General features: G+C 34.6%; 1 long non-coding RNA gene across 6 annotated transcripts in view; it reads right to left on the bottom strand.

Moving 5' to 3' along the window:
* The window catches only part of LOC125134813 (uncharacterized), a 50379-nt gene that overhangs the window by 6132 nt on the left and 20736 nt on the right, over positions 1-23511 (bottom strand). For 4 of the 6 annotated variants that reach the window (XR_007136833.1, XR_007136814.1, XR_007136825.1 and 1 more), the window contains one exon: positions 21467-21508. This is a non-coding gene — a long non-coding RNA (uncharacterized LOC125134813). Of the gene's footprint in view, positions 1-18431; positions 18929-21466; positions 21509-23511 lie in introns of those variants that run through there. The other 2 variants (XR_007136829.1, XR_007136832.1) reach the window with 1 other exon arrangement.

The raw sequence follows: 23511 nt of genomic DNA, 5'->3' as shown, positions 1-23511 counted from the left end.
TGTGTAAACTACTACAAACTGATATATTGTCTTTGTAGCTAAAACTTGCCAACCTGACACACAGACCAGCAACCAAATCAAAGTATCTATCCTCAAGGATAACTGGCAAACATTAAATTTTTGAAGGGACAGAATCAAAGAGTATTCTATGGGTTGGGGTGAGGGAGGTAAAGAGAGAGACAAAATCCAAATTTTAACAGGTAGATGAGCAATGTTGAAAGGATAGAAAGAAAATGACCAATGAAAGACCAAACAGAAATGAATATGACAAGCATCCATGAAGATGCAGGTTCGATCCCTTCCCTCACTCAGTGGGGTTTAGGATCCGGTGTTGCCATGAGCTGTGATGTAGGTCACAGATGTGTTGCTGTGGCTGTGGTGTAGGCTGGCAGCTCTGATTTGACCCCTAGCCTGGGGTGCAGCCCTCAAATAAATAAATAAATAAATACAAACAAAAATATAAGGAAAAGAACTAGAATCAAGTACTGAAAAGACAAATCACCATGTTGCCTTCCCAAAAGTTTTTCTGGGAGGAAAAATAATGCTTTTTCCAGAATTTTAGGAGTAGATTTAGTATTCATCATTTCAAGTAGTCTTTATTAATCTTTAAGATACAGGTTGTAGAGTATCCTACCAGAGTCAAATAGCATTGGCCTTGGTAATTTCCTTACAATGACCATACTATCCCCTGTGAACAGCCCTCTCAGCTGCTCTGATATTTCTGCATTTGGTCCTAGTTTCACTCTTTGGAAATATTTACACATAATAGAGTCAGTAGAGAACAGGAGAAAATGAATTTGATATAGGAGAAACATTTAAATCTCATATTTTAAATGGGTATTTTAGGGCAACCAACTATTATTAATATTGCTTAGTCCTCTGGCAGTTTTGTAAATATTTAATTGAATTCTCAAGCTTAAGGGTAAATGGCTTTCTTTAAAAAGTAAAAATAAATATTATAAGGAATATGTGCATTTAAAATATTGAATTCCTTCAAAAGGATTGAACTTGAAAAAAGGGACCTCAAGAATGTTGGTAAACACTAGCATCAACTACAGTAGCAATTACACATTACTTATATTTTGCAAATTTTAAATACTGTTATTTTACAAAGAGCACAGTTTTATATAGAAATAATGTAAAATTAAAACAATAGCTCATTGTTAAACTTCCATTCTAAGGTTACCAGACATAATTGAGTTACATTAACTCTCACGAAATGGGACCCAGTGGTGACATCCTGATTACCATTCTCAATTAACATCGCTACATTTTTTAATGCCTATGTTTAATGTCAAAGCATTAAGAGGCTTCCAGGATAAGAAATCTATTAGTGTTTCAAAAATATGTTCCAAACCAGAGAGACTAGAAACAGAATGAAACCATATGTCATTTGCACTAAGGTGATAATTTCAGCAATATGAATTAATCAAGTTTCTCAAGGGAAGGCTATAATTTAAAAAGTAGTAAAGAAATTTAGTGTTGAATACTAGGCTGAATCAGCTTGTTTAAGATGCAAAACAACAAATCTGAAAAGATTTGAGAAGTATTACACGGGGGAGAGAGAACATTTCCATATTCCTACCTGCCAGGTGTGTCTATTCAAATCAAATGATGACCCTTAATGGGCCAGGCAAAAAGCATGTCCTCAATAATATGGTTTGCAAATGAATGAAAAACTTGAAAAAAAAAGAGGAAGAAAACTTCAAAATGTGAGATTATAATGGAAAGAAGACTGAAGCAATACAATCTAGATCTGGGTTCTAGTCCTAACTTTGCAGTTAGTTATTTTTTATAATTGTGAGCAAATTATGTGACACATAATTATTACATCTCTATAAATTTACTTACTGGATTACTAGGTCTCTAAAATCCCTCCTGACTCTTCATTCTGTCACTGAAACTGTGGCTTAGCTTTAAAAAATTAGACCAATAAAATATCCCAGAAGTTGAGACAAAGAAAATATGGAAAATGGCCAAAAATTAGTAACGGTACATGATTTGAAAGATTGTGTTTGTTTTTAAGATTAGAACCATCTGAATAAAATGAGATGGAAATAATCCCTTAGGGTCTGCATATATAATGAAAACAATCAAGCTAAAATACAAAGAATACACCGGCGAAGTAAAGAAAAAAACAGAATTTCCAAATAGAAGCTATTAATTTTTAGAAGTTGTTCATTTATTCATTCAGTCAACAAAATATGTATTAAATGGGTTCACCATACCAGCTACCCTGCAAAGGACAGACGGTATAAGGATAAAGGAGAGAATCTCTTCTCAAGGAAGTACTAGTTTGGCAATGAGTTCACAATCTAGTCTAGAAGTGTCATTCTGAGGGTTAAAAATAATGCCATAAAAAAGAAATTCAGACAATAATAGAGTCCTCAGGTTGAAATCTATGTATATTTTAAACATACAAGGTTAAAATATAATTATTATTTTCATCGTAGACTTATTGGGAAAGTCAAATTAGTTGGTTTGAATATTAATTTAAAATAATGACAAGTTAAATGAGAAAATAGACTAAAACAGGTTGTTCTCTTGCGTTTGACTAGGCAAAATGCATCAGCACTCCAAAACATCTTTAATTACGGTTCTCAATCAATATATACTAAGATTCTTTTTTTCTCCTTCTCAAGAAGGGATTTTACAAAGACTGGGATTATTAGCTCTCAAAGAGAATAAACTTTAAAAAAATTAAACACAAACGTAAATTACTTTGCCAAAAATTTCTATTATTCAAACTGTATTAAAAGTTCCAACCCATTCTTATGAAGAAGGAGCATTTTAATTATTTTATATTTTTGTTGTTACCAAAAATGTATTTTGATTCACATTTTATATTTATTACTGGTGAGGTTCAACATATTTTCATATGTTTACTAGTTCATTTTCTATTAGGCAAAGTGCTTGTCATGGCATTTTACCACTTATTAGGGGCTTGTTATTCTACAGTCTTCTAAGTTTTATGTGCTTTTAAAATCAAATATGTTAAATCTTCATCATTCTTTTTGTAAGCATTATTCCCCTATTTATAGGTTCCTTCTTTGATGTAAGCTTGTCTATAATTTGATTTTTGTATATTAATTTATAAAATATAGTTTTAAAACCATGTACTATATTTTTTTACTTAATACCATTTATGATATAACATTTTTAATTATAAATTTAATGATTTTTTAAAACATAGTTTAATGATAAAATGTCAAGTTCTGTTATTGTAATATAAGCAGTACATAAATTATTTATAGAGAAAATGTGTAGTTCAGATATTAAAGTTAGAAAAAGTTTTGATAGCTAAAACAGGATTTACAGCAAAATTGTTTTAAACTGGGGGCTAGCAACAGAGTTTTTAGTAAGATATGATAATAATACAGAAAATAATAATTCAGATTTATTGAGTCCTGTCTGTGTGCCACACACCATGCTAGGTACTTTATAAAAACATTTAATCCTCACAACAATTTGGCAGGAAAATTTGATCCTTATCCAGAAAAAAAAACCCTGGGAATTTGGGGAAGTGGGTAAGTTATTTCTAAAAGTATCCTGGAAAAAAGTTTGGAAATCTATAAGGCATTGTCAGTGCTTGGGGTATAAAGGAACTTTTTGGTATACCTCAGAACAGTAATTCTCTGAAATGTTCATAGGTTCTATTTTTATTTGATTTCTTTATTTCTGAATTAGAAGGAGATCCCATGTTAAATGATCTGGGGGAAATCCTGAATTAAAACTAAGTATTTCCTTCCTGCAGGTCTTTTCAACACTTTTTATAAACTTATATGCACTATCATACCCAAAAAGATAATACTGTATTCAGTATTGCCTATGCACATTAGACCACAGAATATCTTTTTCTCTATATACCTAAAGACTCATGGAATGTTTTTTAAGTCATACTAGATTCACCATTTGTGTAACAGTTCTTGATGGAAATGGCAATCAGGAAATTAGGTTATGGAAGTCTTTCTCACTAGTACTGCATATTTAAAGGGAGTTGGTTGTTGAAATATGCATCCCCACTCATTGTGTACTGTGATAGAAGAACCTTCTGTGGGAGGGAGAAATTCCTTCTGCAAGAGAAATGGAACTCAGAATAGAGAAATGTTTATGAAGGCAAGATTACTTTATGAGAACCATCAAAGTGCCAGATGCTTTTCTAAGTTCTGGGGATAAGGAAGCAGAAAGGTGCTAGGGTCGTGAAGAAGACTGCTAAGTAAACAGTAACAGTGCAAAGTTGGTATCGTGGTGTTCTGGGAGCATGGAGAAAGAACACCCAAAGTCCTCCTGGGAAATATTAGAGAAGGATAAGGGAGAAAGGAAGTTTTTATCTGAATCTTGGAAATTAAGTTGTTGCTAATTAAGTTCATAGATGGTAACTCACATTCCAGGAAGGTTAATAAGCAGGACAAAGGCATAAAAGTTTGAAAGGATATGTTGGTTGTTTGGGAAAGCAAATGATGGGGTAGACTGTAGGTAGGGTAAGTCCTGGAACTAGAATAGTAATCAGGGATCAGTTTATGAGAGCCTTGTTACATGAAGAAAACAACAGTTTTTGAAAGATTTTAGGAAGGGGAGTGACATGACTAAATAGGTCTTTTTTTGCAGGGGGGTACACCCATGGCATATGGAAGTTGCCAGCCTAGGCCACAGCCACAGCAATGCAGGATCCAAACCATGTCTGCAACCTGTACCACAGCTCACAGCAACTGGATCCCTGGCCCAATGAGCAAGGCCGGGGATCAAACCCATACCCTCATGGATACTAGTCAGATTCGTTTCCACTGTACCACAATGGGAACTCCATAAACAGGTTTTTTAGAAAGTTCTCCTGGGAGCTCTGTGGAGGATAAGAAAGAGTGGGAATGTGGCAAGGATCACAATTAGAGGCAACACAAAAATATGAAAAGTTAAGGATTTAGATTTATGCTCAACAGGAGAAGAGAGGGTCCGAGAGAGGACTAAGTTGGGAGCTATTTGACGATATTTAGAAGGTTAGGACAGGACTTGGTGGTATGTTGGCTTTGGATGCCTGGAATGAAGTAGGGAATAAGGCTAACAGCTTTGTCATGGGAACTGAGACCCTAATAGAGTGTTTTTCTTTCAAAAGTATCAGAAATCATTACATAGTCCTAATATCCAAAAGCTGAGTAACTTTCAGGATAAATAACATACAAATGGTATTTTCATTCTTATGCCTGTCTGTTCCAATTATAAAAATAAAAGAAGCTTACGTTTAGACATTTGAAAATATAATTGCTGCAATATTTGAGAGTATTTCCTTTCAGGCTTTTTTTCTAGGCAAATGGGGAGAGGCAGGGAGTGAGTGTGCACATCTATGACTGTGTGCAGTTGAAATCCAGTTTTTATACCCTGCTGTAGTCTGAGTTTCTATTTAATACTATATCATGACCATGGTCCCATCTGTCTTAGTCTATTTGGGCTGCAATAACAAAAATACCATAGAGTGGGTGGCTTAAACAACATTTATTTATTTATTTTAGAGGCTGAGGTGTCCAAGATCAAGGTGTTTGCATATCCTATGTCTAGTGAGAGCTTGCTTATTGATTCATAGACAGCCATCTTCTCCCTCTGTCCTCATGGTGGATGGGGTGAGGGAAATCTCTGGAGTCTATTTTATAACTGCACTAATCCCATTGAAGAGAGCTCTGCCTCCATGACGTAATCACCTCCTAAATTCCCTACCTCTTAATATCATCAAATTGGGGAGTAGGATTACAATATATGAAGGGGGGACACTATTAAAGCCATAACCCCATCATTAGAAATTATTCTTTGGCATTACTAAAGTTTTTTAATGGTTATATTAAATTCTATTTTATAACTGTTCTATAGTTAACTTTTCCCTCTTTTTTGATATTTAGATTATTTCTTTACTTTTTTAAATTTAGAAGTCAGTGCTTTGATAAATACTTTTTTAACCTGTTTTTATATTTTTATGATAAATTACTTGTCATAGATTCCAAGAAGTGGAATTATTTTGTCACAGGGTATAAACATTTCCAATATTTTATGAATATTTAAAATTGTTTTCCTGAAAACTTGAAACATCATGTTACTTATTTTAATTAACCATTAACCATATGACTTTCATTTAGTGTATTTACTCTATCCCCAAATTCTATTTTCCAGATATCATACAATTATTTTAATTCCACTGGTTTTGCACTTTAAAAAGATTAGCTAGATATTGGATTATTGCTAATCACAGTCTCTTAGAAAATGTATTTCCTTTTTCCTAATAATAATTTCTTCAAAATTTTAGATTTTTCCAAATTAAAAAAATGGAAAAAATTGATCAACATAAATTATTTAACTCTTCTAAGTTCAATACATGTTTCTAGTTTTTGCTAAAATTACTATTGGTCATGGTAGAAAATTTGGAAAAATATGATCACATCTGTAGGAAAAAAATTACTTTCAACCCTACTATCCAAAGAGAACTACTTCTAATATATGTTCAACCATGGTAATTTGGTGGAAAGTTGTTCAAAGATCTGACCCAAGTTTAACAAATATTTGTTTAATGCGTTAATGAATATTTTTAGTTTAATTTAAAATACTTTATATAGATATTCACAACAGCTAACATTCATCAATCAATATACCAAGCTTCCTGCTAAATGCTACATGCAACATCTCATTTAGTACAACCTAGTTTGGTAGGAACCAGTATAGTGCTCAAATGGTAGAGTGTAGAGTCTGTGCTTTAAACAGATTAAGTTACCTGTAAAATGTCACATAGTAGTCAACAGTTTAAGCTGTGGCAGGGCATGCTTCCAGCCACTACACAATTCTGCCTCCTTGACTGGCAGATAAACTACGTCATTTAATTAGGGTTTATTATTTTAGCACTGCTATTGTTTGTAAACATTTCCTAAATCCCTGAATTTTGATTCCCTGGATTTAGTAGCATTTATTAAAACAATTCCTTTTGGAGGATAATTCCAAGATTTTGCTATTTTAATATGTGATGTTTATTGTAATTAATATTTAGCCTGCTCTCTGATGATTACTTGAGATTTGATTGCTATCAGAGGAAGTACTAAATCAAAGAAGTGATTATGTTTAAGGTCCTTAATTTAAAACTAAATAGTTCACACTCTGAAAGATTGTTCAACACAATCAATACAAGTAACACAACAACTCAAAGTCAAACACTTGTTGCCAGAATACCTGAAATCCTGTAATATCAAGTAGTCCTCAGTATTTTGAGTCACCAAGGCTCCTTTAGATTCTTAAAACTTGCTGAGGACCCCAGAGAGCTTTCATTTATTTGAGTCAGAGCTATCTATATTTACCATATTAGAAATCAAAACTAGAAAAAATATAAACAACTATTATACATTCCATTAATTATCAGAGTGATGACTCATACATTAACCTGTAGAAAACTCTCCAGTACACTTGTGAGAGAACCTGAGAGTAAAAGGGCAAGTGATATTATGAAAATGCTTTGACCATGTTTGTGTGAAAGTAAAGAAAATATCATACAAGTAAAACACTATACTCAGTATTTTAACTTACTGTTTAAAGTATCTTTTCATTTTGATGGACAAAGAATAATATATCACCTGTTTTAACTTGCATTTATTTGGATCATTGTTCTTGTGTCTCCCTTTTTATGATCTTCCTTATGTTGATTTCTTTCTCTTTCACTTTGTATTTTAACTTTGAATCTTAATTGTTCAATTCAAAATCTCTTCACATTTTCACTTTCTAGCAAGCTGAAGCAAATTTATGTTACTTGTGGTTGACTGTTCTGGTAGATCTTAAGCTCAAAAGCCCGCCCAAGTCCCCCTGACTTCATATGTGCCACAGCTGCTCTGTGTGTACCCTACAGACCCTTCCAGAAAAAGAGCCTTCTGTTTTGAAACACTGATTATCAGTTTAACTTCTGTTTGTTGTACATAATCTCCCTTAAAGTTTACCTAAAGATAAACTTAGCACTCTTTCCCCCTCATTCTGTCCTCACAGGTGCAAGTCAGGAGAAAAGTCATAGGAAAGGAAACAGAAAAGATACGCTTATCTTCATCCATCGTTATTGTGTCACCAAATTTGCTTCTTACTGCTTCACCAATTTGGGTCTTCAAACACTTGTTGCCAGAACACCTGAAATCCTATAACATCAACTCTTTTGCTTTTTAATGTCATTCTCTTGATTTTAAAAATAATTTGTTTCTAAATGATGCCTACCATTGTATTTCTAACCATCATCTGTCTATATATTCCATTTGAATATATAAAATTTGGTTCAGCCTTGATAGAATATGGCAGGAGTAATATTGTTTCAACTGAAATTGTATTGTCTTGTCTGAATATTAATCATATTCCTTCTATTGAGCATAACTTCCCATGTTTAAAAAACCTAATTTGATTTTTCTACAATAAGGTTGAGTTTATCTCAAAAAAAAAAATCCCTTGCAGCATTTAGGTTTACAGAAATTATTTTCTGTCAAAATATTTTATAATGGCAGCATTAAATAGTGCCTTAAGGAAAAAATACAGCTAAAAGTTGACTGAAAAATAATATCTTGATGCTATGCCACATTAGAATAATTTTTTATTTCCTGGAGATAATATTTTATGGCCATACTTTTGAAAGAGACTCTATGTTTGCCCACAGAGTAGAATATTTAAATGAGAAAGTTAAGGATTCATGATGCATTGCTAAATTATGAATTCAACTGCCACCTCCATACATTTCTACTCCTAAAAGCCCCTTTTCCACTTTGGACTAAATGAGGTGGTTAATAGTTTGGGCAGAGTATTTAGCTTCTGAAAATAGCCTGCAGATAAAGGATGACATTGGTGATAAATATAATATACAACTGACAATTTACATACAGTGCTTGTGCCTACAGTAGTCCATGATAATTAGCTAACACCCCTGGTGACTCTCTGTATCCTCCCCTCCATCTGTTGCTTCACCCTGAGTTTTAGGCAACTAGAATATTGAGTATTTGGAATGTTTTCAGTGCTGTGAAATTTAGTTTTAAAATATATATAATATGATATGCATATATATTATATAATGCAATAAATAAGTAATGTTATTACCTCAAGTACTCAAGAAATTTTCTGTATCTGGCATTGGTTAGGCTACATAGCAGATATTTGAAAGACATTTCTACCCTTCATCTCTATCTCTAGCATTCTTCTTGATCTTTAAAGATGGTAAAATCAACTCTGAGCATTGTGAGAGTAAGATCATACAAAATATTACATAGAAGAGCTAAAAATATCTCATACCAGGGAAATGATGTCAATGGTTTAAGAAAAGAAATATTTATCTTTTCTGGAATGTGAGACCAAATATTTAATTTTTATCAATGTGATAAACTCAGAAAGCAAAATTATTTTACATAATGGTCATGAAATTATGGATAAGAATCAGACCTCCTGGGTAAAAATTTATATTTTTCTATTTAGTAACCATGGAAACTTGGAAATTTCTTTATCTGTATTCATCTTAATTTTTCTCTCTGTTTCAATGTTTTCATTTGTAAAATGAACATAATATTAGTATCTCTAGGGTTGTCAAGAGGATTAGAGGAGTTAAGATACATAAATACTTATAACAATATCTGTCACAGAGTAAATAGTGTAAGTGGTTGTTAAATGAATAAAAAGAAATAAACACACTATGCTTATCTTATCTTCATTCATTTTAGCCCTGAAACTGTAGGAGATGCCCAAAACCTTTCTCATGCTAATTAATCATAAAATTCTTACTGCTCTCATATTATTCTTTTTAAAATAGTTTTATTAAATGTTAATAATATTGCGATAGAATGAATTCAGTTGACTTTTATCCACATTTTACCATGAATAAAACAAAATTTTTCATTTGAAACATTTGAAAGATAGGATATCTATTTTCACACTGACTGTTTTTTTTGAGGAAGGGAGTATTCAAATGAAACTTATGTCAATTAGTATAACTTAACTGTGCTTATTAGTCAATATACCCAATTTTTTAAAGCTACAGAAAGTCTTGAATTGCATCTGAATATTTTTAATTGAACAAGAGACCATAACTAAAACCCTGGAGGTATAGATTAGATAATTAGTCACAGTGTGCTCTTTGCTGATCCCAATAGATATTAGCTAAATCTAAACAACTAACAATGGACAGTATAAGATGAGAATAAATAGTGGTGCTATTACTCTCTATTTGCTTACAAATTCCTTTTAAAAATGTGTTTTAAAAATATTTTATCTTTGCCTTGATCTGAATATCCTTAATTTTAGGATGGAAGATTTTACCAGATACTTGTAAGTAATAGTAAAACACTAATGAAACATGGACAAAAAAATTTGCTTAACTCCCTTCTATTTTTGATATAAATTCTAAAATAGAAGGCAAACAATAAAGGAAACTATCATTTGTTTCCTGCTTTTAAAATATCAATATAATTAATATTGTTTAGTATTAAAATAATCTTTCTAAGATCCCGAAGTAGAAAATAACACCCCAGTTAATCTGTCCATCTGTATAATTTATAATAAATATAAATAAAGCACAAATGAAAAGCTACAGTTACAGACAAAATCTAGCTGTTTTAGCTCATATAGCTATCATTCAAAAATCTGTAGTTAGACCTTAATAAATCTCTCAAAAAGTAGGAGATTTGGGTAAGTTAAGCTTCTTAATTTATTAAGAATAGCTCCTGTTCCAGTTGGCTTTTGCTGTGTTACAGACCACCCATAAAAAATGGTAGTTTGTATATGTAACTGGGTCACCATGCTGTACAGTAGAAAAAAAGTGTATTGGAGAAATAACAATTAAAAAAATTTAAAAATATAAATCAAACACAACCGTTCATCATTGATAATAAGTCTACAGGTTGGTTGCATGGCTCTGCTGATCTGGGTTAGACTTGGCTGATCTTAATGGCTGGGTACTGGCTGTCTGGAGTAGCCTAGCATACATACATGTCTGGATGTTGGTCAGGTGACATCTGTGAACAAGGATAACTGGACCATTTTTTCATCATGTAGCAGTTGAGCTTAGACTTGTTCACATGGTAGTCAAGAGTGAGAAAAGGAAGAAATACACAAGGTTTCTTGATGTTTTGGTTTAGGGACAAGTACAGCACTCTGCCAAATTCTATTGGCCATGGCGAGTTCTAAGGCCAGCCCAGATTCAAGGAATGGAGAAACAGAACTTCATCTCTTGAAGGGGGTAACTTTGAAGAACTATGGTCATTTCTGAAATCTACCACAGACTCTCTGGATCATATTTATTCCTTTAACTGAGCTGAGGCCTAATCTAAGAACAAGGTACATATTATGAGGCCTACAATTAAAAAACTAACTTTTTTGTCCCTTTTTCTTTTTTTTTTTTTCTTTTATTTTGCCTCTGGGGACTTCTCTATATAATATTAATAAGGAGATAGGAAGCATGAAAAAAACAGCCAGTTCATTTGGCCTGAGAAAGCCCTGAAATATTTTACCCATGGTTCAACTAAACTATTTGATGGTTGATTCACAAGAAAATATTTCATGTCAACAAGTCAAATTCCTATCCTTTCTTTACTTTAAATTAGCTGAATAGGAGTAGTCATTGCAATGATGAACAAAATTATATTCATTTAAAAATACTCTGTTGAACCCCAATTGAACTGGCCTCCTAAACTCCAGCATAATAGTGTAGTATAAAGTTAGTATTCCAGCTATGTGCCTATGATTTTGCTATTTGAAAGTGTATCCATAACAATCTATAGTTTGGAAATGTACAAACACTGCTTATTATGTATTTTTCTGTTCCAAGCATCAGGTTCCTTCCCATTTTGCTTCCCCGTGCTTCTTTGTGAAAGAGCCTCCCAACCTGTATCCTTATATAGGTGGAAGAAAGATTGGTTAAGAAGAATTTACATTATATACACAACGTTAGCATAGATTACAAGCACACGTATGTGTAAACACATATCTGTCTTTGCTACATAACTGACAAGATCTTTTTTTTTTTTTTAAGGGCCGCACCTGCAGCATATGGAGGTTCCCAGACTAGGGGTGGAATCGGAGTTGTAGCTGCTGGCCTACACCACAGCCACAGCCATGCAGGATCCAAGCTGTGTCTGCAACCTACACTACAGCTCACAGCAACGCCAGATCCTTAACCTACTGAGCGAGGCCAGGGATTGAACCCACATCCTCATGGATCCTAGTCCATAACTGACAGGATCTTTGACACCATCTGTTACCCACGTTTTCTCATCCTCCTATACTTCGCATCTCAATTAATGGTACCAACTTTCTGTTTTGTTACTTAAGCCAGAAACCTTGACACCTCCTCTCATTTATTCCCTATCTATAATGAGTAACCAAGTCATACAGATTCTAATACTTGATGCTTCTGCCATGTGACTCCACCTCACCATTATTCACAGCACTTGCCTAACTTCAAGCTCGAATGAGTCTTATTTAGGTTACTGCAACTACGTCTGACACATCTTAAAATCAGCCTCCTACTCTCCAACACATTGCCCACGCTGCTGCTGGAGTGAACTCACTAAAACATAATTCTATCTATGTCATTCACGCACCTAAAATTATACAGTGATAATTCATGGCCTTCAGGATAAAAGCCAAACCCACATACACATGGAAAAAATTAAAGCACAACTCTTTCTATATTTAATTAAGTTGTTACTACAAGGTCTAGAACAAGGCAACAAAGGTGCCATGTTTTGCCATATTCCTAAAAGGAGATGTTGCACTTTCTAGGTGGAGTTGAGACAGTGGCAAAATCTGATTTGGAAACCCCAACCTATCACTTAGGCTGAGGTTGTAGAGAAGTTTTAAAGGGCTTTAACAGCCATCTTTCTCCACATTCTCTCTCTCACAAACACACACACACACACACACCACACACACACACACACACACACTCTCTCTCTCTCTCTCTCTCTCTCTCTTTCTCAAGCACTGGGTAATAGAGAGGCAGTTCTTTCCTCTTGATCTAAGCTGAGTGGTAGGGTCTTTAAGAGAAACGCTTGGGCTCTTGAAATTTATTAGGTACGGAAGCCTCTACCTGGACTTTATAGGGAAAAGTCCACAGAGGATGCACTGGATGGCACAGCAAAGAGGCTATAATGGGGAGTTCCCGTCGTGGTGCAAAGGAAAGGAATCTGACTAGGAACCATTAGGTTGCAGGTTCAATCCCTGGCCTTGCTCAGTGGGTTAAGGATCTGGCATTGCCATGAGCTATGGCATAGGTCACAGATGCATCTCGGATCCTGCGTGGCTGTGGCTGTGGTGTAGGCCGGCAGCTGTAGCTTCACTTGGACCCTAGCCTGGGAACCTCCATATGCCATGGGTGTGGCCCTAAAAAGCAAAAAAGAAAAGAAAAGAGGCTACAATGGGAGTAAATTTCACCAAAGGCAGAGGAAAAGTATCTGATGCTCTCTGATCTGATGCTCTCTTATTTGTGGGCAAGATGTGCATTCTGCCCTTTAAATGTTACATAGATGACTGCTCGGTAGGACAAGGGGACCCCAACAGCAGGATGGCTATCTGCACTCCCAGAGGCCTGACGGAGGGATCAGAAGTAGAATGGACTGTTTGAGGACAGCATTTCCCACCTCAAAGTTACCTCAGTCAGAGGCCCCAGCAAGACATGGACCTAAGGAAGCATCCACAAGGGAACATTGGTATGAGCAAATATTCCCATGGTACTGCCACTAGATTACACCTATGCCTGTCAATAAGCTCCTTTCTATTTCTTTCATCTCCCCAGCTCTAGTCATTAACTCTGAAGGGGGTCTAGAGTAGCCCAGGAATGAATCAGGGATGAGAGTGAACAAGGTGAATCTTGCCTTGGAAAACACTCCTTACCCCTGGCAAAGAAATCGGAATTGTACTGTGAAAAGTGAGAATGGGAGATAGAGGAGGATTTGGGGATCAGGAAAAATAACACAACCCACCCCCAGAACTTACTATAAAGTTTTATACAAAATATATTTATACACAATATTCAGAGATATATAAAAATCTGATAACATACTTTTGTAGTATTTTTTTCTTTATAGGACTAAACTCTTCTTAGCCACAGATACATTATGTATTTGAATAGATAATATAAAATGCCCTGTTTCTCTCAGAAAGGGAAATAAAACATCAGACCTTCCAAAGTTTCCTCAATAGTACAAATAAATGTTCATGAAACACAATAAACTCTCTAGTTAAAGGAATTTAAGAACCTGGGGAAATATTCTGTGGTAACCCCTCTGGCAACATTGTAATTATAATGCAGTCCCCCTCCCCAGGCAGTGAGTCCAATCTATTATAATATGAGCAACAATCTATTTACTGCAACACATTAAGAAATCCAAATATCTGGAACAGGTCATATCTCATTTGCTATTGCTGATTAAAACAAATAATGGAGTAAGATGGCTTTCTGTCTTTTTCCCTTACTTTTTTTTTTTTTTTAATCACCACTGTGCTTGTGTCCAAGATTATTTTGGAAATAAGGTGAATATTTTACTACCTGAAAAGATGTAATTTTCTAAGTTGTATGAATCATATGAAACTTACTTTGAGAACAGTTCTTTTGAGTACGTTTCTTAGTGGTGATTGAGAAACTCAAGCAATATATTATGTATTTTGTCGAATATTTCAAGAAGATCATTTCCACACAGTCATTACAGTGTGCCGAAATATCACTTCTTGAATCATGGAAAAGTGAAATCCCCTCTAATTAACCACCTTAGATCATTTCATAATCATTGACATGAATTATCTCTAGTTCCCATCTTTTCTCTGTGAATTATAGAAATGGTACTTTAAAAAGATGGCCTACAACATGCCACTAGATTCTCAGCTAAGTGATAGACCATGGTAGAGCTGAGCCCATCTGGCTTTGTCACTCCATGTTCAGTGTTAGAGGACAGATCGCCCTTCTCCACTCTCACTCACATCCCAATTGTTAGCTCCTTTCTGTGTGTGAGTTTAAAGATTTCTCAGACTCCTGTTGGCATATCATTAGTTCCACTTTTCATATTAAGACAAAATCTTGAAAAGACAGATTATCTATGTGTATAGGAAATGATTTTCCCTGAAGGGCATTTTCCTTTTCTTTATCCTGTGTATTTTTAAATGTCTCAGGTGATGAGGCTGGCTGTTCAACCAAGTTCAAGAACACACTTTTGTTCAGCCCCTTATCTATCATTGTGAATTCAGACCTGCTGTTCCTCTCTGCTGATAATCTATCATCTAACGAGAGCAAGGATGGATTTAAACCACAGAGGCAAAGAGCAGTCATGGACCTGGCTTACAAGGAGATTTATACATTGAACTCTACATGTACAAAGCGTATTCAGTTCGATATTTCCTTGCTCAACTTTTACACAATGCTCCACCCACACCCCTGCCCCCGCAAACCCTTTTGGAAACTTAGAGAGCTATTACGGAATTAACCAAATATTAAAAGTAGAAGAAGTATGAATGGATGAATCCAAAATGTATATTTAGTCTCCCAAAATTAATTTTCAGGATATTATTTTTAATAGGAAATAAATCATTATTTGCTGCACATAAATAAAAACAGAAGGGACGTCCTACTGAAGGACTCTCTCTCCTAAATGTCCTTATTCTTCCTTCATTATGCTATCTATGTTCCCAGGATAGAAACATTAATTTGACATGGCTGAATTATGCTACCTACTGTTTCCTGTATAGCACTTTCAGTGCCTGAGGCTGGGTTTCCCGCTTTGGGGATAGGGGGCAGAAAGACATTTCAAACTCTACTCTAGTTATGAGAAGCAATTAAGCTACAAGTTGTTTAGCTGTAAGCAGTTAACCTTACAAACCTAATAAATTATTTGATTATATGGAATGCTTAGAACTGTGACCCCTTTTGGTAAATATGCATGAAATTGTAAACTTATATTATTTCCTTTGTTTTGTCACTTAATTATTTTAACTTTGTCCCTCCCATTCCATGCTTTGGGATGGACAAATAGTAAATAGGAGAGATGCATATGCTCTCTCATTGCCAAATCATTTGATTATACTATCTTTGCTACTACTGTTATCACTGGTTCAGCTGAAGATTGTACCACTTTATCTCTGCATATAAGAGAAAGCAGGCTTTGTTATTTTTGGTCCCCTCTACTCAATTAAAAACAAACAAACAGGCATAAAATCCTTCATGGACACTAATGAACCCAAAATAGTCTGTAATTAATTTCAAATTCACTGCTAGTTTCAAAAATTAGCCAACACTGCAAATTGCACTGACCATGATCAGGCCCTTAATAACAAGGCCTATTGTGTGAAATGTGCAAGTCAGCAGAAACACAAATGAAAACCTTCAGGCTTCAAACACTTCTACTGGCATGAAAACAGAGCAAGATGAAATCTGAATTTTCAAAAAAGCTTTAATTAACAACATCACACACCAGATCAATGAATAAATCACCTCAATGTTCCCCTTCTTTTTTGTATACTCATTTTTATGAGGTCAATCCATAAAAGGTATAAGAACAAAATTCCACCTTTTTTTCTAAAACCTCAAAAATAATATACCAGGAATTCTTAGGTCATCCAAGAGGCTCAAGATAGAATATAAGCGACCTAAATCTTTATTATGAGAATTTGAAAATATACAAAATTAAAGTGCAAACTATTTAATCTCACACAAAGAAAAATGAAATGTTTTTGATTATTTTACAGATAATTAATTCTCTAATTCTGTTTTCAATCTAAGTATTCCTGATTGCTTTTAAAGAAGTATTCTGACAATTAAATCACAAATTTATTTTCATTTTTGCCCTCCCTATGTATTCACTGTTCACATATTTAAGGCATTATAAAACTTATAGTAATCATTTCATAGGACTTGTATTTTCTGTTCAAATAAGTTTTCTTTTAAATTAATGCAACTTTGAGCTATGCTCTTTTAAAGAGTTCAAATGGTTCAAATAGCCTGCTGGATCACAATCCATTCCGAGGCATCACATTCTATGGCTTTAAATTCCAGTCTCATCATTTGTCAATTTGCAGAAATCACTACATCTATTTTAATGCTTGGATTTGTTGGTCATATAATAGGGATGAATACCTATTTCATAGGAAAAAAACTGCAGGGGCAATTGATAGGATTGACTCAAAGGCTTTGGAAAAAAATAGTTTTCTTCTTCCACAATTGTCCTGTTAGTGAATATTTGCCACTGAATTGGTACCCTCACCTTCTCAGGCCTCCTCAGCAGCTCTGTATCTCATGGCCAAACTTTTTGTCTTCTCTAGCTCTCAGTATTTGCTGCTTCCTGTCTTCTCACTCATGAGAGTGCAACTTTCCCTCACTGAAACTCTCTTTCTTGAATGCCCTCTCCATGTAAAATGTATGCAACACTTCCTCCTATTCTTTGAAAAACCTCATTCCAAATTCTTAACGACTTTCCCAACAAAAGAAAAGCAGATGCTCCCCCCAAAACTCCAGATGCCATACGTCTGATGCCACACATAGCTAATCTTATATAAAGATTCATTTTTTTCTCTCCCTTAATTTTTTTCCATAGCACATTGTTCTGCTTATGAATGTTATACATACAGTCAATTATCCAAGCTAATGGAGGCAGCTGGGGGAGAGATAATTAAGAAGAGTAGATAATCTACCCTGCTATTAGTGCAGGTGTCAGCAAAGAGTCTGGCCTGAGACATCATTGTAGGGGATGTGCGGTGGGGAGAAGGGAGGCTTATAGGCCCAAGATGATTATAGAGTGTCAGGGAAAAGACCAAGGAGGGGGCCTGGTGAGAAAGAAATGTTAACACAGGTGATCCCTCAAAAATATGCATGTTGTGGATAATCTGGAATTTACTATGATGTTTAAATGCCTACTTGGAATATGATGCTAGTTGGTCTAAAGTCATGTGTTTGATTTATACCATGAGCAGTTAGTTTCCCCTACCCTATTATTTACATTTTTAAGGTCACAGACCCTATCATCATCCCCAGAGGTCAATATCACACATGTGCCCTGTGATTAGTAAAGGAACTAGCATAACCCAACACTAGCACTGGAAATTATTTAACGTACATATTCTATTGATTATAGGTTGTTGACATTAATTTTCTACATACAAGTCACAAAGTATTCTCTAAAACTATGACCAATTGGTTTTTAATAAATTTGCTTTTTGACATTGTTTTAATCAAGTGGGCACTTTAAATGGGCAAGAATATGTGAGCATTTCTTCACTAATTCAGTAACAATTAGATAAAGGCCTTTTATGTGGTTTCCCAACCTAATAATGCTGATATGGTGGTAAGATTATGCATGTTCCAGAAGGCAATGAACTCTTGCCATATTGTAAAGACAAAGTAAACATTTCAATACGCTACACATAAAATAGAATAAAAACCATCAAACAAAAACTAAAGAACTATTAAAATCCACATGGGAGAGTAGCAATAGGAGTACAGAGTGCTTTATTTAGTGTCTTTGAAAAAAGTGATAATAATAGAAAGTCCTTGGCAGTTTAAGAGTTTCTGTCATGTTGTACCATCAATGGCTTCAAAGGAGGCAAAAAGTAGCAGATGCAGACCTTTCAATTTACAACCATCTTCCCCACAGCTTTATGCTGTGGTGTCCTTTGGGCAGAAACACTCCAGGGTCTCAACTAGTGTGTTTTTCAATTACTGATACTATCCTGCACTGATAGATAGGAAGTGACAAAACAACAAGTAAGAAATCATTTTTCATAATTCTTCAGAGTCCAATCTCGCTTCAGAGTTGCTTCTCTTGCAGTCCTTCATGCTACAGAAGCTGAGTTTTAGTAGATTCCACAGCCTGAGAGTGGAATCACTTCACATATTTCTCATTAGATTAGCCTCTGGAGTATTTCTTTCTTATTCTCGAAGTCTAGTAAAGCAGAGTATGGCCTATAAGCATTCTCACTGAGGAGACATAAATATCAAACAAAATATTAAAACACCCTTGCTTTTCGATATTTCAAACAATGTAGTCAATTTAAAAAACATCCCAATTTTTTCCTGACTGTTTGAAGAAATCTGGAATATTCAGACAAGGCACTCAGTATATAAAATCCCAGTTGATTTATAAATTATTAAACATAAAATTTCTTTGCTTAAAAAAAAAGGCTGAATTCCAAGGAAATTAAACTGCAACTTGCCATAAAAGATTTCCTCTTGCAAAGAAGAGGATCAATAATATATTAAAGTATTAAAAATTAATATAAAGAGTCTATTTTAATTGACTTCACTTTTGAGGTTGATAGGTATTAGCTTTCATTTTTATAAAATATTTCCATGTTAATGACTCCAAGATCTATTGTTTCAAGGATTTTCCTGAGGCACATGAAGCTAAGGTTGAAAGCAGTTAAGGGTGCTTGAATTCCTTTACAAGCCTATTATAAGCCAATATTCAATCAAAACGATTATTGCTAGCCATTAAAAAATCTACTAAGTATCAAGGGTAATAACTCTTGCATGTTATTACTGGGAATTCCTACAAAGCAAAAGCCTTTTATATCGCTGTTTGCAAAGACTGCTTAATTTATTTGCCGTCCTTGGGAAAAGAAAAAAAAAATCTGCTGTTCAACCAGAAAAGATAAAAAAAAAAAAAAAGAGTAGTTTTGTCCCCATTATCTCCGAACAAGAAGTGTCAGGAAGCTTCAGGCTAGAATTAACATGAGATAGGCTATTACAGTTGTAAGAGCATTTAGCAGCAGTCCCTACTGACTTCAGGGTGATAATATATACAGCCCGTGTAATCTGTCTCTTCTGCTGCTCTTTCTTTGCCTCTCCCCTCCCTTCATTCTTTACTAGTATACATGTCTTATCGTAAAGCATAAGAAGTAAACAATAACATTTTTCTTCTTAGGTGACACCACCAATTGGAGTTTTACCTTCAACAAAATCATATAAAGAGTCTGATTATATGCAACCATTTTTTATGATTTTATTTTTTCCATTATAGTTGATTTACACCGTTCTGTCAACTTCTACTGTACAGCAAAGTGACCCAGCCACACATACATATACATAGATACCCACACACACACCCCTCCACACATACACCCACACACATGGAATATATTCTTTTTCTCACACATTTGTGGTCGCAACCATTTTTAAAAAGCTAAACACAGCTTTCAAGTATAGGAATATACCACAACTCATGCTCTGAAGAGTAAGCTATCTCTGGTATCCTTTCCACTAGAAAAGTTGTTTTCAAGTATTGTTAATTTGCACAGAGAATGCAAATATAGTCAAAGTGTTTGGAATGTGGTACTATAGTTCATGAAATAAAAGGCAGTAGTGAAATAAGAGGTGGAAAATGTTGCTTTATGACTCAGAATATCCAATTATTATTATGTAAAAATAATATCTATCTGGAATTGAGCATGATCCAAAGCACATATAAACCAAGGCAGCCCCTTCCTTGAAAATGATAAGATAGAATGTATGTGAAAGGATGTTTGAGCATTCTTAGTTCCTGAATTTCTCTAGGTGTTTCTAGTTTAATTTCCCTTAAATTTCTTTACATTGATATTATTCCAGACTTGAAATTAAAAATGGAAAGCCAAACAAAAATAACACAAGAATGGAATTCAACATTTGTTAAACCTCAGGGATCATAAAAATCCAACAAATAACGAGCTCACATAAAATACAATTATTTCTATGGAAATTTCTTTTAAGCCAGGTGTTTTCAACCTTAGCCTTATTGACATTTAGCAGAGCATGATTCTTTATTGTACGGAATCTTTCCATGTATTATAGTGTATTTAGCAGCATTTCTGGATTCTACCCATTAGATTTCATTAGGACTCTCCACACTACCATGAGTTGTGACAAACAAAAATTTCTCCTGAGCGGCAAAAATCACCCTCATTGAGAACTACTGCTCTAAGTGGAAGACCTAATCTAAATTTGATAATGTTTAATTGCATCATTAACACTGGGAAAAGGAACTATCACCAAACTCTCAGGTGCAAATTTCATTTGTTCTAAGAAAATGATACATGTACGAGCCATGGCAAGACAGAGCCTGGCTTCATGTACATTTCTTCCTACACACATTCTGGGAAACTGAAGTATTATTATGCACATACAAGAAGCTTAAGGTCCAAATACTATGAACATTTGTAAATGATTTTGTCTTAGTTTTCTCTGGCTGCCATTACACAATTCCATAGACTGGGTGGCTTAAACAACAGAAATTTTTTCTCATAGTTTTGGAGGTTGGAAGTCTGAAAGCAGGGTGCTGGCATATTTGCGTTCTAGTAAGAGATCTTCTCCTGGCTCGCACATGGCTGCCTTCTCATGTGTGCTCACATGACCTCTTCTTTGTGTGTACAAGGTGAGAGAGACAGCAAGCTCTTTGGTGTCTCTTCTTACAACAGCACTAATCCCATCGCAAAGACCCAGTCAAGTTCTCATCTAAACCTAGTTACTTTGCAAAGACCTTACCTCCAAATACCATCACCCTCTGGGGTGTCCGTTTCTCTGTTCCTAGAAGATAAATAATAGTAGTTACTTTTTAGTATATCATACCTATTGAGTGTTCAAATTAGATAATCATTATGAACACTACTTGACACTTTTATGGGTATAATTAAATTTGGATTATTCTGGGTCTTGAACTTATCATCAGTTTGTGTTTCATTCATACGTATATTAGAATAAAGAGGGAAAAAATTCATTTACTCCAAAATTATATAGGATCACAAAAACTGTATAAAATTCTTTCTTACTATTTGCTACAAAGCTATAATGTTAAAAGTCTGAATGTAGCTACTCTTGGACCAGGGAAAGGTTCCATGATCCTGAGCAGTCACCAGAGTATTTCTGAGAGGTACCTCTGAGTGAGAGATGCCTGAGAGTGATTCTGAGGAGTCATTTCACTTAGAATTTGTACTATGTTTTTTGTACACTTAGAATTTGTACTATGTTTTTTATATAATTTATACTATAAGTAAAATGTTTAATAACTTGTTTTGAATTACACAGAATCTGAGTCACACATTTATTGCTTTTGTGGATTCATTATAAGTAAGACAGCCTCAATCCTCAAATGGGTCAAAGTCTAAAGAATGATTTAGACCTATAAATAGATTGCACAATACAATGTGATAAATGATAAATAACATACATGAGCAGAGTTGTTTGAGAAAACAGACGGGGAGGTAATTAACTTTGCCTGTAGAAATCAGGAAAGAGTTTGTAATAAGTAGTGTTTGAATTGGTCAGGACGCATGGTAAGAGCCCATCTTGCTTACATATAAAGTAAGTTAGCATCAAAGAAAATATATAAATGATATAAATAGAAGTTAGCTGATGGTATATGGATTCTAGCTTTCAGGTTGTTTCTATACTTTTGATTAAAAAAAAAAAAACAGATCAATCAGATGCACCTAAGTAAGAAATCTCTTGCCTTATTACCCAGAACTTTATCTAAATAGTAATATATTAAAATAATAGGCATGGATGCTTGTTTATGCTCCATTTCTGAGTGCTTTTGTCACTGAAATAAGCTTAAAAAAAAATCAAAACATGTAACAACTAAAGGCAAAGGGCAAGAAAATAACAGAAGAGATGAAATAATAAAATACCACATAAATGCTGATAGAGTACATTATGCAAATTTATATTATGCAAATACCTAAGCATGGTCTTAGTAATAAAGAGATACGAAACAATGAGCAAATTTCTTCAAAAATGATTGTCAAGCATCAGTGACTGACCATGAATACAAAAATTAGCCCTTGAGGAAGAATAACAGTTATGTTCTTATAGACCTGAACTCTAACCTTGAGAGAAATACATACAGGCTTCCAGAAGTAGAGTAACAGCAGTAGCTACATTAACTAGAATTTGGGATCCAAGAGGTAATGCTCTCTGTCCTGTGTACCAGCAGATGCATTTCAGAGAATGATGAGAAAAAGGATCTCTTTTCATGGAATAAAAAGTTAGGCATAGGAATCTGTGTGTTTTTGTTGGAGCTGAATTCTTGAGAATTACTTTTCCCTGTCAAAGCTGCTAGTGAATGACAGGCTGGAAGGACTACTCAACCAGGAGTGAAATTCAAATTATTTAAAACACCTATTTACTTTACTAGACATGATTTTAATTTGGGGACCTCTCTTTCTCCTTCTTTAGCAAAATTATTTCAAGGTGAAATACTCAACCTAGCCAACGCTCAGAGGTGATCCTAAACGCTTAATCTCTGAAATTCTGGTACTCTTCTCACGACCCCCTATTACTTCATATTTTTCACTCTCTGTCTGCACGACAGTTCTGATGTGACACCAATTAGGAACTAACCACACCCTACTTAGCAGCTCTGTGCTGATTTCATCCTAATGCTACTTTTACCACTTTCCTGAATTCTCATCCTTTCTCATCTTTCTATTACACCCTCAGTAACCAATCGCAGTCCATGGATCAGTACAAGAACCACCTTCAGTTCTCTTTTATTATCAGTGCCTCACACAGTGGTAATGATGAATCACATG

Source organism: Phacochoerus africanus, chromosome 1 (genome assembly GCF_016906955.1).
Source record: "Phacochoerus africanus isolate WHEZ1 chromosome 1, ROS_Pafr_v1, whole genome shotgun sequence".
In the NCBI taxonomy this organism is placed as follows: Eukaryota; Metazoa; Chordata; class Mammalia; order Artiodactyla; family Suidae; genus Phacochoerus; species Phacochoerus africanus.
This window is presented reverse-complemented; position numbering and strand designations above follow the sequence as displayed.